Source organism: Solanum tuberosum, unplaced genomic scaffold (genome assembly GCF_000226075.1).
Source record: "Solanum tuberosum cultivar DM 1-3 516 R44 unplaced genomic scaffold, SolTub_3.0 scf00276, whole genome shotgun sequence".
NCBI lineage: Eukaryota > Viridiplantae > Streptophyta > Magnoliopsida > Solanales > Solanaceae > Solanum > Solanum tuberosum.
In genome coordinates, this window is record NW_006239203.1 from 37,770 (window position 1) to 44,279 (window position 6,510).

Sequence of the window (6,510 nt, forward strand, 5' to 3'; positions counted from 1 at the left end):
TGTGGTTTCTTCATTCTTTTCTTGATTTCAGACTTAAATCTTCATACCCATTTGAATGCAAACTCATTTTGGTATAAATTTCTATCTCTTTTACATGTCTAGCTAAACACCAATTCTTAGGGTGTGATTTTGTGAATATGGGTTAGATTATCTGTTGGGTCTTGCTTGTTGATGGTTTATTGTTTTTGTAAATGTGATTTCGTTTAGTAGTTTTGGTGGAACTTAATGAAATTGTAGTTGCAAATGCGATTTCACCTTTGTGTTTTTGGCTTGCTCGAGAGAGAGGTCGTAAAACTAAGACCACTAAAATTGATGGCCGGTGGGAGTGGGTCAACATGAGGTTTAACTCGAGAGAGTGAACCCTAGTCCTTTTCCCACACACTCATCTCGAGAGAGTGAGTGGGCTAAGGCGGAGGCTGTTCTTCATGCGGCAAGTGGGTGTTCGAGAAGAACCCATTTGATTCGGGGTAAGTTGCTCGAGAGAGAATTTACCCCCACTATAGTCTAGCCTAGTCACAAATATTTAACGGATTTATTATCAAAAGCATCCACCCAATATTTTAGTTTATCCCGTATTCCTATCACATCCCAGGAATCTCATCTCCTTGATTAATACTCTTTGCATTTTTGCTAATTTTGCTCTTTACTTGTTTACAAAACCCCCCATTGATCACTGACACTCGTATCAAACCCTTTAATTTGTCATGCCTTCAGTCGATAAAGTCTTTAGCTACGGTTATCTTTACAATTTTCGTGCCTAATCACTAATTTTCAGAAACCACTCCCTTGGGATTCGACCCCAACCCTTGGTTGGGTTACTATACTATTGTACGATCGTAGACACTTGCATTGGAAGTTGTGTCTTGATTACGCAAACATCAAAATGGAGCCAATGCCGGGGAGTGGTGTTACGTGAATTTTTTTGATTAAGTCGAACTTTGCTTTTGGTAATCGTAGTCTACTAACTTAATCTTTTTAGTTTTGTTTTGCTTTGAAGTTGTTGATATAGGCAGATACCCTAAGCATGGCTGAGGGAAATGGTAGCAATTCGGCTGAGATGAGTCAAGAAGTCGAAAGGGACTTCAAATTAACCGCACTGGTAACTAAGATGAATGAATTAACCACCAAAATATCAGAGGTGGAAAACCAGTGTACATACCCCCTCATGAGCGGAAACAGTCTAGAGATAGGGAGAACAATCGTGTCGAGGACACACTCCAACTCATTCTCCAAAAGATCACTGAACAAGATCGAATGTTGGAAGAGATGAAGGAGAATATTGAAGTGTTGAATCAAATGATTGGCTCCCATTCTAGATCGATCCAGCTGATCAGGACACTCCTGAGTTATGCAGTGCCTACTCTTCACTCAAATGAACTATTGGGGTTACCTATTAACACTAGGACCAACCCCACCAATGGAGAGTGAGTAAGGACTCGCGTCGTGCCACGATGTTAACTAAGGCGCTTCTTGGAGGCAACCTAAGGTTTTAAATGCTTTAGTTTGCTTTTATAAATAATGGTGTGTTAGTAGTGCAGGTTTAAATGCAGGAAGTGTTTAGAAAATGCAGGTTGGCAAGAAAAAGGTCAAATCGGCATATTGCCAAAGAGGTCGGAGTGCCCAATTAGACCCGTTGTTTGGCTCAACTCAAATTTAATTCAGAGCCTATAAAACTCAGCGAGCTCAAGAAGTAGTTCGGCGTGTCATCAACCTATTCGGCGACCTTGATCCAGAACGCCATCTTGACCCACAAGAAACTGATGATCCTATCAAAAATGGCGGGGCAAGTGACCACTCAGCGCGTCACCGAGTGTGACTAACGTCGTCGAATAGAAGCGAACTGGACAGTTTATAATGGCCAAATGTCTCAGAATTTGTACTTCTTCACTTTCCCTCGCTTTTAAACTTTACAAACTCACACCAATGTAGTATTTTAGTTGTTGATTGGTGCTCGGAACTAGGATATCTTTGTCGCCTAGCTTTTCAATCGCGTTTTAATCGGTATTTATGGTTGGTTTCCGAATCTCGAGTTCACATTCGAAAATTTTGTACTCATTTGCAATAATTGTATCATATTATTGTGTGCTAGGCCTCTCTGATAGAATTAGAATGCGTAAATGCCTATTTCAATTTGCAAATCTTGCCCTTATTGTTTTTTTCATCAAATACCCATAATTGTTGTGCTCTTAAATGAATGAATTTGCTTTGAGTTGTGATTGCGTGTCATTTAGATTGATTCGGTGAAGTCTGAGTAACCCATGTTTGTTCTAAATGATGAAAATTTCTCAATGATAGAGCGGGTGACAACACTCTTAAGAGCAAATATCGTCAAAATGGCTAAATTTGGCAAAATCGAGAAAAATCTGAGTATCCCAGAGTGATGGGTATTACGGGTCTTGTTTGAATTTCATTAGTGCATGCTTTGATTTTGTTATCGGGGGTTGCGGGATTGAATTCGAGAAGGTAGGTTGGAAATAGGCACGTTGGGCTGTTTGGAGAGCTGGGTTGAGCTCGACGAACCACTCGGCGATTTGCCTAATGACTCCATATCACCTTTAATCTCATGCTATCTTTATCGTTGGATTCTGTGACTTTCGCCGAGGAAGATTGAGTTTGCCAAAAGCATTCGGCGATCCGCCAAAAGTTTGATTAATCACCCTTTGTCTGCACCCCTGAAACTCTTGTTGCACTGTAACTTTCGGCGGACAAACCCTTGCTCGCCGAAAGTAGTCGGCGATTCACCGAAAGGACCTTCACATCGCCAACTTGCCTTAATTTTTAAGCCAATCCCTTCAGCGATCCCAATCTAGCTTGCCAAAGAGGTTCGGCGACTCGCCGACTGGATCGGCGAGCCTGTCTGCAATAGATTTTCTATGCTTGTGTTTGACTCTCTCCTAATTTCTCTTTATCTTTTGCAGATATGGTACGTACAAATCTAACCATGCCACCCAAAACAAAAACACAAGGCATAAATATAAATGAGGGGGGTCAAATCCTCCAAAGAGAAGAACTCCCACCGAGAGATAAAGGAAAAAAGAAGAAGCATATAGCTAGAAAAGGAAGAGCTATTAAAACCCAGGCTAATTTTTCAAAACCAGAAGATGAGCAGCCTTTGATAAACCGAAGGGATGAACTCTAGGCCTGATCTCAGTCCGCATCTACCTATATTCCCTCAGCTGCCACTCCTCCAACAATAGACTCCGTGCCAGCGCATACACCTCCAGTGGCCCCTGCAATCCTTATCATCCCTCCTCCTAGACTACTGAACAGACTAAAAGGTGAGGGGGTACGGACCATCCTAGAGGAGAAGCTATTGTCTATGGAGGGCCTCGAGAGCAAGCATCCCGATGTGATTGACACCCTCCAATACCAAGAGTTTGAGCAGTTCACAAGGCCCCGAAGCCCTTACATTCCTTCTTGGGTTAGGGAATTTAACACAACTTATGGGGAGTTGGTGCCCAAGAACAAGAAGAAGGCAAGCGAGTTTAGACCGGTAAAGTCGGTCATGGTCAGAGGCAAGGAAGTTGAGTGCCACAACGAATATATTAACATTGTATTGGGTAGACCGCTGCACTCTGCACTTCCCTACGAAGGGTTGCCTATTGTTCAATCCCTAGATGACCTGAAGGGTTAGCTGGCCCCTCTGATTTCTGACACAACCCCTAGGTGGATGGATGTAGGGGCACCTATTGAGAATAGGGACTTGAACATCGCTGTCAGATTCTAGTTTGGTTTCATTAGCAACACCATCATGCCTTTCCAGAATGAGTCCATTTTGCGCCATCCTAAGGCAGCCTACCTTGGATCTATCATGTCCAGGAGGCGCATCGATGTGGGGCTGCTGATTTCACAAGAGATGGCGATCAAGGCCAAGCAGAAGCTGACTTCTCTGCCATTCCCGGTCTTGATCACGGAGTTGTGCTAGCATGCTGGAGTACCTCGGGATACTATGAGGGATATTGAGGTCACCCCGTCTTCCTTCACTGACATTCGGTGTATTAAGGCCGAGTTCACACGAGAGGAGGGTGACAGGAGGAGAGCAGCTCCGGCAGATATTTCCCAAGAAGTTGATGTTGACTCGTTACCAGCAGAGGCACCTTCGCATACTCCGGCCTCTGAGCCTTCAGGTACATCCGCTCCTTCCTCTTCTTCACAGGTCCCAGGTGCTTCTTCCTCCTCCCAGCCTACCAGGATTACTCAGGCCATGATCCTGAAGATGGGACAACTGGCCTATTAAGCGGATGTGAGAGCGACTCGGTTGGAGAGATCCATTCAAGGGATGATCGATAGTGCTCTCTTGGTTGCACTTACTCCCCTCAGGGCCTCTGTTGATGATCTAGCTACTAGAGTCACTGCTTCTGAGAGAAGACAGGGAAAGACATCTGAGGTTTCGATTTTGAAAGCCGAAGTGGCAGATTTGAGGAAAAATGTAGACTATTTGAAGTCTACCGACTTAACCCCGTTGATGCAGGGTGCAGATGACAAAAATACTCCTTAGACCTCGGGGATTCCTCCGGCTACTAATGCTTATCCTGACCAATGAGATTAACTTACGGTTCGAGTGTCTACGATCGTCGATAATATAGTAACCCAACCAAGGGTTGGGGTCGTGTCCCAAAGGAGTGGTAGTGAAAATAGTAGTTAGGCTAGAATTTTGTTCTAGTTAGCTGCAGTTTGAAAATTATCGAATAGAAACAAAGTAAATTCAAGTGGGTGACACAAAAGTGTAAAATATCAAAAGGGGATTTTGTCACAAGTAGCTAAAACAACAAAAATAAAGAAAAAAATCAAGTATGGGGAAAACTTCTTGGGGTGTAACCGCAATAGATATTGATATAAATCGTTGGTTATATGCTTTCGATAGGAAATTTGCAAGACAATAGTGACTAGGCTAAGCTTTAGATTGAAATAAGTTCCCTCTCGGGCAACTTACCCCGTTTCAAATGGGTTCCTCTCAGACACCCATTTGCCGCAGGAAGGCCAGCCTACGCCTTACCCCACTCACTCTCTCGAGCTGAGTGTTAGGATATAGGACTAGGGCTCACCCTCTCGGGCAGAACCTCATGTCGACCCATTTCTTAGGCCATCAGTCTAGCGGTCTTGGTTTCGCGACCTCTCTCTCGAGCAAGCCGAAAACACATGGGTGGTTTTGTATTTGCAACTACAAACCCATTAAATTAAACCACAAACACTAGGTGAAATCACCATTAAAATGCATCTAACCTATCAGCAAACAAGACCCAATAATAATATCAACACATATTTGCTAAATCACACCCCAAGAATGGGGGTTTTTAGCCACACATCAAGAAATAAGAAATTAAAATTAAAATGATAGAGAAATCAAATGTGGATAAGGAATTAAACCTTAATATAAGCAAAGGAAGAAGAATGGAGACGACTCACTTCCAATTTGGGGGAAGATGAACTCCTTTTCTCTTCAAATCTCCCAAAAACTCTCTCCAAACTTGAGAGAAAATATGAAAGCTAAAGTAAAAATTATAATATTGTATTTTTACTCTCCTATTCCCCAAAAAACTAGTAAAGAGTTTAGTATTTATACATTTCAGATAATGGTGATGGTGGATCGCTCGGCAAGGTTAGTCGCGAACGCTGAATGACTCGGCGATTTGCCCTTCTTCTAGTTCATCGCCATTTGTCTTTTTGCGTTCAACATCTGTGTGTTCTAGATCATTGGGCGTTATACTTCTGCTATGCGGAACTGATCGGCGAAGTACCGACTGCTTCTTTCATCGCCTTTTTGATCCTTCTCCTTCAGGGCTTCGCGTACTGGAACAAAGGGCGGAGTGCATCCCTTCGGTGAATCACCAAGCTTGCTTGGCGATGCTCAACTTAAAAATTTGCTTGTACTCAAGTTAAACTCAAGTTCAGCGGTTCAAATATGATGTCTCAAATAATGCTACACAAGAATAAATCATGAACATACACAACAAGACTCAAATTACTCATGCAAAGATCAATTGTGTACTCAAAGATTCAAGTTGGACATACCATTACCAAAGATTCTCATGCTCGCAATACTTGCTAGTTGTGCAAGTTCAAGCTCAACAAAAAGTATATAAAATGCCCTCACATAGAGAATGATTCCATATTCACACACAAATGTTAATCAATTCAAGATCAGGAATCAGATGCAACGCTCACACTCAAAAAGAGGAACACAATGCATGTTTTCACCCATAGGCTTGCCCTTATTTTTCAATCGATTTTTGGTTTGACTCATTCAGGGTCAAAAAGGTATTTCTAAGACTTGTAATGGGGCTGAGTGCAAAGGTATGGTCATTTAGGCTCAGTGACTTTTTCCTTATGAGATGTGGTATTCTCAAGGCATCACCATCTTTTCCTTTATCAATTCGTTTTCTAGTGCTTCTAAGCCATCTTTTTATTCACCTCCATGGATTGCTTAGAAACCCGATTTCTTTTGTACTTTATTCCACAACTTTATCATTCTTTTTCTTTCTTTTCTTTCCCTTCTCTCTTTTTTTTTTT